Source organism: Haliaeetus albicilla, chromosome 12, assembly GCF_947461875.1.
Source record: "Haliaeetus albicilla chromosome 12, bHalAlb1.1, whole genome shotgun sequence".
NCBI lineage: Eukaryota > Metazoa > Chordata > Aves > Accipitriformes > Accipitridae > Haliaeetus > Haliaeetus albicilla.
Genome location: NC_091494.1, coordinates 18,730,662 through 18,744,594, shown reverse-complemented (window position 1 = coordinate 18,744,594; position 13,933 = coordinate 18,730,662). Strand labels below are relative to the sequence as shown.

Below are 13,933 nucleotides of genomic sequence, written 5' to 3'. Positions count from 1 at the left end.
GGAAAGAGATCCCCCACCAAGTATTCAATTAGTAACAATGATTTCACAATCATATTCCTGCTGCCTAGGACACCAATTATTCATAAAATACTGAGTTCTGAATACTGACTGAAAATACTGTAACCAAGTGTAATATAAGGCAATGGGAAAGAATAGGGAATAATAAGAAAAAAGACTTTTAAAAGTTATAAACCTATAAAAAGAAGTCTCAAGATTACAAAGTAGAAAGCAGGAGGTGTTGGAGAAGTGCCCACATAGGAAGGCCTCAGGCTTCTACTTTTTATGCCATCTATCTCAAGGGACTTGGAAATCTGTAGATTTTCTTTAGTATGCAGTTAGGATCACTGGAACCACAATACCTGATCTGTCCTGTTGTACTGATTTTCAGAGGAAGGTGAAAAATTTGTGAAGGGCAATTACAGGATGAAGAGAATGGTATCAAAACATCTGCATAACAGGTAGGATAGCACTTTCAGTATTTCTCTATCCCCCTGCAAGTGTACTCTAAACCCTTATTAGCTGCTCTGACAGCCGCTGCCAGTGGTGTCTGCGTGATGCACGTATCCAAGAATTTCACATTGGGCCTAAGCTCAGCTGCTTTCCAAGAACCTTATTCTGCCACCCCTTACAACAAATTTCCACTAGCATCACACTGCCCTGGCACTCCGTTTCAACTCCTGCTATACTTTGTCACGATGCGTATAATCTCAACTAAACTAAATAATGTTGTTTCTCTTACACTTGGTGACTTGCGTCTGATGACTGGAGAGGGCTCTAGTCACCAGGGCTGAAATCTATTTTCCCTTTGTCTCTATATGTGTTACGCCCCAGCCTGGATTTTCTGTTGAAGGCAGCAAGAGGCTCAAGATGGCAATAGAGAGCTGGAAAAAGCATATTCCAGGAAAGTACTATAAATATCCCTTTTGTTGCTTAATGTGTTGATAAACCTCTTGCTCGAGAGGCCTCTAGTGTTAATCTGCCCATCAGTGTCTCAACAATTCCCATCTAAAAATATCAACAAATAGTTTTGTCAGTAGAGAATGTTTATTTGCAGTTGCACAACTCTCAGTTTGCAGAATATTAACTGCTTAAAGCATAAGCAAACAGCCACAGTCTAGAAAAGCCAGTACCATGACAATTAATTCATAACCTTATTTTGCAGTAAATTTAGCGTTAGAAGATTTAGCAACATTTAGCAGACTTTGGACATATCAAGTGCCTTCAGGGCAAACATTTTATAAGAATTTTTTTAGATGGTGATCAGTAAAAACTATGATTTTAAGATGATTTTAGAAGACAAACATACATTTTTATAAAGAAGAGGTTTCTACTTCCCTCTGCGTGGAATCACCCTACAATGCAGAGTTTCTGAATATGCCTTGAGACTGCTGTGTGCTCCTTGACAGCTGCTGCCTTCCATCCCAGAGGTGGCAGCCTATAAATGATGAATGAACTTATTCATACAGTCTGCAGCTATCTGAGTCTAAGAGATATACCTAATATGCATTACATACATCTGTCTACAGATATGGACACACAAACTAAATTTGGTTTAGTAGCATTGAAAAGCCTTCCAAAAGTAAGGAATTGTAGAATTTTCACTTTACCAGTATTTCCCATATTAAACATGTCCAGAAAGGCAACATTTTCTACCAGATTATCCTTAATTAGTATTTGTCCCTTGAAGACCTTGTAATAGTATGCCTCTTTCAGCCTAAGCAACTCTACTGGCCAAAGAACTTGCTGTGTTAAGGGCTGGGCCAGAGCTGATAAGGGTTTACTTCTGTGGACTTCAGATCAAGCCTACAGCTCCTGCCAGGGGAGAAAAAAAAAAAGTTTTTTTTTATATGTAGGAAAGAGCCTGAGCTCCTGTTTCTGATCAGAGTAAATGTTGAAGGCTTTAAAGCTGATTACAGATTAAAATATCTGTGTCCCCAAATGGTTGCCTAACTTCAAACAATTGTTTGACACTGCTGAGCTGGAGCTGCAGGGACAGGTGTGCCGAGAGCTGACACCTATTTCAAGATCAGAAGAGGGCACTAAGGTTTAAGCTATGTTCAGAATAATCCCAGACAAAGAGGGGGGGGAAAACACCCAGTGAAATGTGTTAGGAATAGTCTTTTGTTATTCTGCTGGTTCTCTCATATGAAGTGAGGAAACACAGGCAGGGCTGGAGGCCCATGGGACCAGGTGTCATGGCAGCTCCAGTGCTGCTTAAGGGGCACGTTCAGTCACCAGCATTTACACCAGTGCCTCCAAACTGCAGTAGCCTCACCCCACCTACCACAGTCTTCCCCTTTGTCCCACCCTGCAGGGGCAAATCTTTGCGTGTTGTTTCTCTGTTGGGCTCTCCGCTTGTGACTGTGCTGGCAGCAAACGGGTGCGCCACCAGAATGACAGCTATTCACAGAGATGCTGAGCTGCCCAATCCACCATGCTGAGAAGCAGTCAGAAGGGTCAAGAGATGTCCCCTGGGGGCTTCAGAGATACAGTGAACTTTACACTGCAGCTTAATAGTGATAAAAAGCCACACGCACCCAACAGTAAGCCCCGTTGTGTCTTGTTCTCCTTGTAGCTATGAAATAGAGTAATTGCATTATGATTGTTATTCTCTGTTGAATCTGATATGGTATTTTGATACAGCACAACGCAAATTTTCATTACATGGCACTTGCCACAGATTGTGTGTGTTCTGTGTTAAGGGGGTACATTCAGTGGTAATGAACAGGCTGGGGTCAGGAGAAACCATTCAACGCTATGCAGCTTGTATCAGCCAGCTCAGATGTTTTATCTCCCTCTGCTATCAGTGGATAGAGGATTACCTGGAGAAAGAGAACCCAAGCTAGGCTTTTTCTCTGAAACGCCTCCTGCAGGAACATTTTGCTCCCCATTGACTTTACAGGGGATTTAGGAAGAACTATACCACATATGAGCTAAAATGGACATGTAAATATCCACTGTGTATCAATAAATCCATATAAATCTGAGTGCAAGACATAAGAACAGCTGTACTAGGTTAAGCCAAATTATCCTGTGCGATAGAAGATAAATGCAGAAGACTGTAATAGAAGAGTAAGCGATACTTTCCCAGGTATCCTCTCCCAGCTTCCAGCAATTTCTGGCTCAGTGACTTCAAGTCAGGTGTTATCTTTTTGTTAAATATCCCTTGGTGAATTTTTCCTGCATGGATTTCCTCCATCTTCCTCCAGAGATGAAACAAAGACCTAGAAGACAATATAGTGAATTAATTTTCCTGACATTCATTTATGTTGTCACCAAAGACCAGCCCCAAGATTCATCCTTACTCCACATAGAAGTCAGTCCTATGCAAGGCTGCTAAAGAATTACCTGTTGGCTACAACTGGCTTAGAGGCATAAGCTAAACATTTTGTCTATAACACCTCTCATTATGTCCATTCCTTACTGCTGAAGATGAAACACATGTGAACGTACCTCCTGAAAGTCCACATTTGCCTAAGCCAGCCTAATAGAAGCATTTAGCTTTGAGTTTCCAGGACTTGGAGAAATCAGAGGCCAGAAAGCCCTCTAAGAGAAGAGAAAACCCTTTAAAGAAGCATCTCAAATGCAATCGTTGTTTAAAAATACATTTACATCTTATTAAAATGGAAATGTCAGGTACAGCACCAATGTTGGGAAACACTATTTGTAAAAACACCAGGATAGATATGTATGTATAGCAGCTTACACACCACAGACATCAGCTATCCTACAATCAATGTGGGATCACTACATTGTACCCTTCCTATTGGCGTTAACTGTATAATATATTGAAATATTGGAGGATGCATTTGCTAGGAAAGTTGCATCCTAAGAACTTTTTCTGTCAATTTTAAATTGTAAAAGAGTTATTTGATTCTATGTATTAAAATACCTGAATAATCTACATGACTGTCCATTATATATTGTATAACGATTTCTTACTGTAGCTTGCAATATGTGTACATGTATATAATGGGTATATTTAAGAGGCATCTCACAGTGAGCAAGAAATTATGCAAAGTATTATATTATCTAGTGTATATTTCTCTGTAAGCTAGAGGGGGAAAAAAATTGGGTTTATGCCTAGAAAAAAGATGTTCCAAACCAACTGAGAGTAATTTAAATTGCATTTTATAACAAACGATTTTGGGTACAACAGGCCATCAGTCTTTATTTTTTTTAATGTTGCCTGTCAAAATGCAAGATACTTAGCATGAGTTTATTTTCTACTTAAAAAAATAATTATTATTGTGTTCTACTGAAAAGTAAGTGAGGAAAAACTGAATTTCTCACGCTGCTTCTAAGATAGACAGGAACAGAAGGGGACTGGCACATTTATGTGTAAATTAGGGAGTAACTTTAGCAAAGGAATTATTACATTGGGTAGAATGCAAAAAAAAAAAAAAAATTTAAAAAGGTCAGGGAACAAAACATTTGGGTTTCTGAGGCAGCCTATGTTCAGAGAGAGACTCTACCGTCCTATAGAGTACAGCACCTCCCCACAGACTGACCCTATAAAAGCTTATTAATATGCAGTTTTCCAATATATTCGAGTCTAGCATGTCTTTTTGTAGCAGAAGTCAAATATTCTGGGATGACTTGATACTGCTCTAGCCTCTCCCTTGGACCAAGACTCTTAAATTGCATTCTGCAGCTTTTAGATCATCTTCCCAACCTGCTGTTACCCAGACAGATCTCTCCTCTGTTCCAGTGAGAAGGTGCTAATACTAGTCTTCTAATACCTTAGAAAAAGAGCCCACATTGGAGCAGGTTTTCTGGCAGGACTTGTGACCCCACGGGGACTCACACTGGAGCAGTCTGTGCCTGAAGGACTGCAGCCTGCAGAAGGGACCCACGCTGGAGCAGTTTGTGAAGAACCGCAGCCCGCGGAAAGGACTCATGTTGGAGAAGTTCATGGAGGCCTGTCTCCCATGATAGGGACCCCACGCTGGAGCAGGGGAAAAGTGTGACAAGTCCTCCCCCTGAGGAGGAAGGAGCAGCAGAGACAGTGTGTGATGAACTGACCACAACCCCCATTTCCCATCCCCCTGCGCCGCTGAGGGGGAGGAGGTAGAGAAAATTGGAGTAAAGTTAAGCCCAGGAAGAAGGGAGGGGTGAGGGGAACGTGTTTTTAAGATTTGGTTTTATTTCTCATTATCCTACTCTGATTTGATTGGTAATAGATTAATTTTCCCCAAGTTAAGTCTGTTTTGCCCATGATGGTAATTGGTGAGTGATCTCTCCCTACCCTTATGTCGACCCACCAGCTTCTTGTTATATTTTCTCTCCCCTGTCCAGCTGAGGAGGGGAGTGATAGAGCAGATTTGGTGGGCACCTGGCATCCAGCCAGGGTCAACCCACCACAAAGATACACATCATTAGCACAAATATCAGCACACAAGGAATCCGCGTGAACTTGAGAGGAAAGGAATGAAAAGGCTCAGCCACAGTGAGGTAAAGCTGTGGTACATGCCGTACAAACGGGCTTTGCCAGGAGGCCTAAACAACCTGTGTTGTTCACCTGGTAAAAACGTGTGCATATATGTATAATATCAATTACAAATCAACAAGATTATATAGAATTCCTAAAATATAAACTTTGTTAACAGGGAAGACCTTGTCAGAAATTTTTTAACTCCTTACAATTGACTCATGACACCACTGAAGTGTTCTTGACTAATATCACAGATTGGCTATCACTTCTCTCCAAAACTATCTCCTTTTGGTTTTGTCTTTGCTTTTCAGACTCAGTTGATTGAATAAGCTAAAACCACAGATTATCAAACACAAACAGTATCATCTTTCATATAGTCCATCACATGCTTACAGAAGGCATGCCATTTTTATCTAAGGACCAAAATAAGAACCTGTATCTTGCCAGATTCTTCTTGTAGTCAGTAATCACACCTCAAAATTAGCAAAGTCACAAGTATACATCACTGAAATGTATTATGTTACTGGGCAGCTAATCTTTTCATGCACACAGACATGACAACAGAGGAGAGTCTGACTGCATGGCTTAAAGATATGATCTGTCGCAAGGAACTAAAAAGGCAGTAACACCTACAAAAATCTACTACAGTTACGATTCAGGATCATGCCACCATTGTCTTGGAATGTCTGGATATTTTAGCACAGACAGTGCAGGGGGCATACACTATCAGAAGTATCCAAAGGATTTCCATTAGCCAAGAAAGAGTAAGAAAATACTTAAGGAGGAGATATTCTTGACTATAAACAAGATTATACTGACGTTCAGCTCTTAAAACATCAAAATTGGTCTCCCTGTTCCTCTGGTGTAAGGCTGGCTAGGAGAGAAGGATTCTTGACATTACCTTAGGAGAACTGGAACCTGAAATTGAGCTGAAGTAGTTAATTTATGGCTGATGCCAGCTAATGAAAGCAGCAATAGTGCAGGTTTATCACAGACGTTAAAAACTTCAAGGGCAAACATTCACAAAGGTGAGGGTCAATAATGCCTTAATAAAGCTGGAAGGTAAAGGGACATAAATGATTATTAATATTATTTTTAAAAGGGAGAAGACCAAAGTTATATTAAATGCAGATGTGGAATAAGAAACGCTCACAGCAAATGGAAAAATAATTAGGATAAAAAGTGTGGCAGCTTAGTGGGATTGATTTGCTCTTTGAAAGTTAATAATGAAAGACACTGCCTTGAAAAGGAAAACAGGTCTGCTTAAAGGCAAACACTCAATACTTTTATTTATAAAAACCTGCAAAATAATGTGGAAAAGTTGAAAGCTAGTGGTGTATTTTGGGGCAATATAGCATGCCCTAGAAGTTAAATGGGAATAAAGACCATACAGGAGCAAAAAGTGATTTCAAACTAAGACTTTTGGAGAGATGAGATATATATTATAGGAATTGCCCCTTTCTCTTGGAAAGGGGACAATAATTTTACAGATCTTCCTTTAAATTTAGACCTTTGGTATTTTCAAGTATTGAATATACCATCAGGAAGGGTTAGGAGCAATATGCCAGCTTCACTGATATCATCCATTTCCGTCTGATCAAGCCAGTAACAGATTGGACACAGATTGATCAGGATAAATTTGTGCGGAGATCAGCTCTCCCTGGAAGAAAGCGCTACATGAAGTTAAACATGGTTTCATGGTATTATGGAAAAATGATGAAAACAGCACAGAAAAGCAGAGAAATACTTTGAGACATTCAGAGTTTGTAAAATGAAGGGACTTTTAAAGGAAGCAATAAAAATTATGCAGGAATTGCCCTAACACCTAACATTGAGCCTTTTGAACATACTCTGCTACCTAATGGGAGGGCACTTCTATATTGACTGCTGTAGGATAGCTGAACATGCACATGTTATTACTCCCTATTAAATCCTCCCAGCTCTTATTAAGGCAAGGAAAGGAGACAGGAGAACGAGTCATGCTCCTTTTTGTATTATCCTCGTCTTAGAGCACAGTGGGGATTTGCACTGAGGGTTTAGTTTAGTTCCAGCTCGTGCACAGCTCTCCCTAATAACCATCCAAGTGACCAGCGCATTCCATGACTGTGCCCTTCTGATTATAAAAGATGTTTTCTCTGAAGACAAAAGAGAACAACCACCCCCAAATCCAAACCAGACTAAAACTGTGGAGAATTTACAAATTTACAATAAAATAAAACCATAGCTAATTTCTAACAGATCAGTGCTCTATCTTTTCAAGCTTTGTCTAGCAACACATCATTCACTTCACTTTAATGTCACCATTACATTATAGTTTGCACCACTGTAATTACCTCTGAAGAGATATCCCAAAAGGATTCAGAAAGGTGTCCAATTATTGTGGCCATTTACATAATGTGTTGACTGTGCTTATTTATGTAATTAGAGTGGTAGAATAATTTGCATGCCAGCTATTAAGATATTCTACAGCCAATTTATAATCTTATATTTTCATGGCATTTATAATGAACATCTTAATGAAAGAAGGCTGACTGACTTCATTGCGTGGATTTTTAGTTTGGGGGATGACAGCATTACTTTTTAAAATCTCAGATGAAGACATCTGAAGACCTCAAAAGATTCTTCATCATAGAGCTGCATTGTCTATATTCCAACATGTAAAGGAGCTGTACATAAAAGCTGGAAATGTGAAAATGCTTAAGGAAACAAAGTCCTTTTCCTGGGTGTGTATCACATTAAGCATCTACCATGACCACATGCGCAAGGCCTCCATGCATAGCTGAATGTGCAAAGTGCAAAAATGCTGATACCCAGTGACCGCATGGGAGTTGCTCAGATGTAACTAATGACAGCATCTGTTCTTATCTCTTCTGCATTTGTATTTTTGGAGAGAAAAACCCTCCCAACTTCTGCTTCTCTGCGGTAGACGTTAGGAAATATAACATTTACACCGCAACAGTCACAAGTGCGCAGACCTCATGCACAGCATACACAAAATAGCATTTTACGCAATTGAACTGAAGAGTGCGCAGAGTCTTGCTCAATATGCTTCGTCCTTTAACCACAGAATTTACTGCGTGTTAAAACAGCTAACAAAATTTTAAATTGTGGTTTTACTGAAATGCACAGCTAACCAACAATTCTCATGTAAGAAAAACTGATTACATAAAGCCATAAAGCATTGCAGCATAGCAATGCACACATTTAAGATCCAAAAATTTTCAGAAAAATAAGTAGTTAGGAAATCTCACAAAGACCTTGGTGGACTTAAGACAAATTGTACAAACTGAGGAGTCAGCCCTGAGACAGGAACAGAGTTTCTGCAGAGGGAAGGCAGTAGGTAGGATTGGCTTTTTATAGGCAATGCTCTTCCATAGCTCACGAAGTGGTTTTGGTGAGCCTCATGGGGCAGGGACAGCTCCTTCCACCCTACAGGCTAAAATTCTTAAGTTTCACACAGACCTCCCAATAACCATAAAGGACACTGTTAAAAAAAAATAATCTGTATTCTCTCACCCCATAGATTCCTGCAGTAAGATCCACAGTTCTGAATGCATGGAAGAAGTGGTACTTTCCTACAAGGAAGAAAGCAGTTACAGTAACATTATGGGCTAAATTAATGTAATATGAATAATGACAACTTACTCCTTAACTGAATGCTAATGTTACCCTGCAGCCTCATGAGATGTTGGCAACACCTGTGCAAGTTAAACCTCAAAACTTAAAGTCTCCATATGCTTGTTCCCTAGAAGGAAGAGTCACCTTTAAAAAAAATATAACTGCTCTTTCTTTACTGTGGTATTTTCCTTTGATACTGGTAAACAGAACATGAAAACTACTCCAGCAATGTAAATCTCCTGAAGGTGAAAACCATACTACATTGCTACACTAAACCTCATATTGTCTGCATGGCACTTTGTTTTATGTTTGTAATGAGACACTGTGAAAATGCAAGCGAACTTGACCTTATCCTCATCTTTGGACTTGCAAAATTATCTCTGCTTGAAACTTCCTCACATTTTCTTTCATGTGCCAGATCAAGACTGAGACCAATCAGATAAAGCAGCGTGTCTTGAAGGCTTGACTCACAGCTGTCCAGACAGTTAACTTTAGCTATGGAAGAAAAAAAATAATCAAACAATCTGTTTTCTTTGCAGACTTACAACCACTGTATCACATGATGTGACACTAATTTCCCAACAGTATATACTTTGAAGCTGGCAAGTGCTAAGCCATGATTAAAAATTCCAAATGAATGTAAGTACCTGTCACTCAGATAGGTCCCTCAGATGCATTGGTGACCACAGGAAAACAATCAGGAATCCAGCTGCCCTTTTATGTATGAGGAAGATGATGCAGAGACCTAATTATAGGGTGAATCAGTCAACTTTCTCAGCAGCTGTAGATTAGAGTTGACTTACAATCAGCCTAAATTAAATGCAGTTAGTTTTTATTTTACCACTAGGATCAAGGATGATACAGTAGACCAAAAAAACCCCGAAACCAAACCCCCAAAAAACACTATGGGAAATTTTGCATACTTGCTTCCAAAAACTCACAGGTCTGTTGTGATCAGTTTTACTAACCAGTTCAGAAAAATAGTTGGTTTATCAATTAATTAAAACCTGTCCATGAAACAGCTGTACCAAGAATGCACTAATTGTAATAAATAAATAAGTGTATAACTTCAGTACCTGCAAGGGGAAATTGTGACTTCTGAAATAACCTCACATCAGACAAAAATGACAGCTTTTTGCAGACAGTATCTCTTTGATAAGTATACTACAGCTTATTGTATATGCTTTGGATATGCATTTACAATTAAACAAATATGCAGTGCCTTGTTAGCAGGACAGAGAGTTTCAGGTATTTTTGCTTCTTTGCTAAATCACTCATTCCAGAACCCTTTTAGACTAATAAATTAACTTTAAGTAAAATGCAGCTAACTGTAGAGCTTGTTAAATTGTAATAAACAGAAATTATAAATATTAAATACCAAGTGAACACACTAAGTAGGAACACTACAGATGATTTAAATCAAGAACTAAAGCTAGGAAATGAACAGAAAAATTCAAAACATTTTCAATAATTAATAGTTACAGCAAATATTCAAAACAGTTGTTTAGTCTAGATTAAATCCTTATTTGGGACATGTTAGACTAAAAATGCCTTCTGATGTTCATGTGCTGGCTTTCTTTCATGGAGGAACAGGAGGAATGTGGGAGAGCACCACTGACATTTTGCTCTCAAACACTTACTTGTATGAGTAATTTTACCGCATGAAGAGTCCTGTTGAGTTTACCAGGACTATTTGTGTAAGGACTTCCTCATGGGCATGATTGTTCACAGAATTTAAGCTATTAAAGGCTATTAACTCTCCTCCCTGGTAATAACATTATTTACATATTTCTTCTCAATGAACAGGGCCAGTCATTAAGAGGAAATAAGGAAAAGATTTCACTGGACAGTACATTTCTCAGAAGTACAATTATTTAAATTAAGGATGGTCAAAGATACTATCAAGCAAGGAGTTAACTAAAAGCAAATCAGAAGTTTGGAAATCAGTTTAGACTTCCGAAGCACCTTTTTTTTTTTTTAAAACACTTATTCTTTAAAAAAATCGTCCCAAAAGAGAGAGGGAAAAAAATCCCTGACACAGTAAACATCTGTAGCTTGTGAACACCCTCCTTTGGCTACAGCGCAGAAGCTTCCAGGGCAAAACAGTTCCTTCTGCATTACCCACACCGGGAAAAGTAACACTCAGAAAAATATTACAAAACAGACTCCTCTCCCTTGTTTTGGCTTACAAATGTCCACATTAATTTTGATGAAAGCAGGAGCTAAATAGTACAACAGTTTGCCCTTAAATTTTTGGAAAATAGCAGCCCCTTTCACTGTCATAATAATTTTCTCAAGTCACTCAATATCCACGATAGTGTGGGCATATGTTTCTCTACGGAGGACCTCTGTGTTGTGTGTGTGCAGTGCCCCAGTAAATTCCAGGACTCATACAGCAGCGGAGAAAATGGTGATTTAAAACCCTTTAAACACACTGCCTTAGGGCTTTCTATGTATTATACACATCAGATGTCCTCTTCTGAAAAATCTTCACTTCCCCGACCCCTTTTCATTTAAGTTGGGAGAAGTCAATGGTTAGCATTGGATGCCTCCTTGGATTCTAGTTTCCCTGTGCAATCACAACTGTTTTCAAAAAAGGGATAGCGATGGCACTCCAGTATTTAAGTCTATACAGACTCACAGTTACCTGATTTGCACATCCACCTACAGTAAATTCTCTTTCCTTTACAAATCTCTTCTTGCCCCTGAAAATGATATTTGTGTCCCCCAAGAGCAATGGGCTTTAAGATACACAGCTATACCAATTCAAAAACTACTCGCAACAAGAAATTAATATCTTGTTAGAAACATGACACTGAAATGATGGCATTATAATCACTGAAAGATTTAAGCGGACATGATTACAGTCATTTATATCTCGATGTGATTACAGTAATTTGTATCTATTAACACACATTTTAAATCTCTTGCCATGTTAACTTTTTTAAGGAAATGATATGCTTCAACTTAAATGACATGAAATTCACCCCAAATATGTTACTTGTTTCTTTTCAATTTTGTTGCAGAACCATAACTTAGTCACAAAACAGAAAGTACCAGCTACCGAAGTATGAAGTTACCTATATGTGATCAGAATGAAGTTGTGGGTATTTCTAGCAGTGCCAGTGAATACTTTTTTTTGAAGGGTCTTCTGCATAAGTGACATAACTGTTCTCTTCTCTTGACTTCACCTGTCATATAAATATAGCATTAAAGAAACATATCAATGTATCTTCTATCCATATCAGTATATCCCAAGTCAGATTTTGCCTGTATGTCATTCAGATCCATCCGCATTTCCAAACTGCAGGGGAGAGATGATTTCTGAAGAAATATATAGAGCAATTAAAATGAATGCCTAGAGTGGAATCTTGCTAGGATAATAATAGATAAGTAATAACAGATAAGTAATAACACCTCATACTTTGTGCTGAATGGAATTTGAAAATACGAATCACTCACCTGAGCAGCAGCTAGGCAGACATGCTATTGCTATTTTACAGCTAAGGAACATGAGAGGCAGCAACAGAAACATTTGGAAGAAAAATGAAAGCAACACAAGGAAAGAATAAGAGTGAGCAAGGTTTTTCAGATGGTGAAGTGAAACTCTCAACAGGCTTCTCTTCCTTTTCTTTCATGTCTCCCTGTGACACGAGGGCTCTCTAACCATGTTCAAAAACTGGAAAAAAGCTGGTGTTGACCAACTCTTCAGTCTACCTACTTTTAACCCACTAGCTGATGTTTAGTTCTTAATGCTGGCCAAGCATTTTCTCCAGAATTTGGATGATGATCCCTACCTTTGGAGAAGGATGTGTAAGCAGTGGCAAGCACTCAGGTTAGATGATGAGGATAATGAAGAAAAATAACTAACAAACCCCAGAAGCAAGTTAGATAAAAAGGTCACAGACCAAACAGTGTCAAAGTGAATTTGGCATATAGGAAAAGAAAGGGGAGGAAAACCAGCACCAAACCCAAATTACCACTCGTTAGCACCACCTAGAGCAATCTCTTCCTTCCTAGGGCACACAATCAAATGCTATTGATCTTCCCCAAGTTCTAGCAGAATTCAGGCAGAGAGGAATCAAGTTTCAAGACAACAAATCAGGCCCCAGAGCCATGATACATATACATATTTCTGCCTCCTTTCCCTGTTAGGTCTTTGAATTTCCTGGGCAGGATTGAATTCCATCCATTTCTCATTAACCATCATTTTAATGTTTTACATTTACAGTAGCAAGCCAGAGCCAGCAGCACTTTTGCTTGTATCTTAAGCTGGCATAATTTCAAAATGTTGTGCCATAATTTCACAAAACAGGCTGGGGACACACTTGATTTGTATTTACTCTTGGCAGCAGTTTATAGCAAAGAAACACCGTGTCAGGATACTAAAATAGTTTTCAAAAGTCCAGGAAAGTGCTCTATACAGAATACCTTTTTGTAGTTAGTTTCAAGCAGCCCATGCATAATGCTGTTACACTGCTGTCTCGTAAGAACTGAACAGCAAAGCTGAGCTTTGTTTTATAGGCTGACTTGAGCATGAGTCATGAATATGTGTATTTTTAACTTAAAAGCTAAATCAGAAGGAGTATTTGACTCCAGATACAGCATTTAAAGAAATCTACATAGCTGCTAACACCAGTTCCAGAAATTATGTGAGGACATGGAAGGAGGAAAGTGCAGAAGTTAGTTTATATTAAAATTCATGACAAATTGGCTGTTGTGTTAATTTAAAAAAATACAAAGTTCTCCATTTGTCAATTTGATAAAATACATGTTTAAAAAAGCCCAATCCTCCCGGATATTGTTTTTATATGGCTTACTTTGTACAGTTCACATAAAACACATACATGGTTTATATAATTATTTTTGGAAGCTTTCAAG

General features: G+C 38.7%; 1 long non-coding RNA gene across 1 annotated transcript; it reads right to left on the bottom strand.

Moving 5' to 3' along the window:
* Window positions 1–776: 776 nt before the first annotated feature.
* Window positions 777–13,534, bottom strand: LOC138688050 (uncharacterized). The gene is made up of 7 exons (XR_011327101.1): window positions 13,484–13,534; window positions 12,133–12,243; window positions 9,700–9,833; window positions 9,400–9,547; window positions 8,951–9,009; window positions 3,454–3,544; window positions 777–3,224 (listed from the first exon to the last, which is right to left on the bottom strand). It is a non-coding gene; the product is annotated as an uncharacterized lncRNA (long non-coding RNA).
* Between the last annotated feature and the right edge of the window lie 399 nt (window positions 13,535–13,933).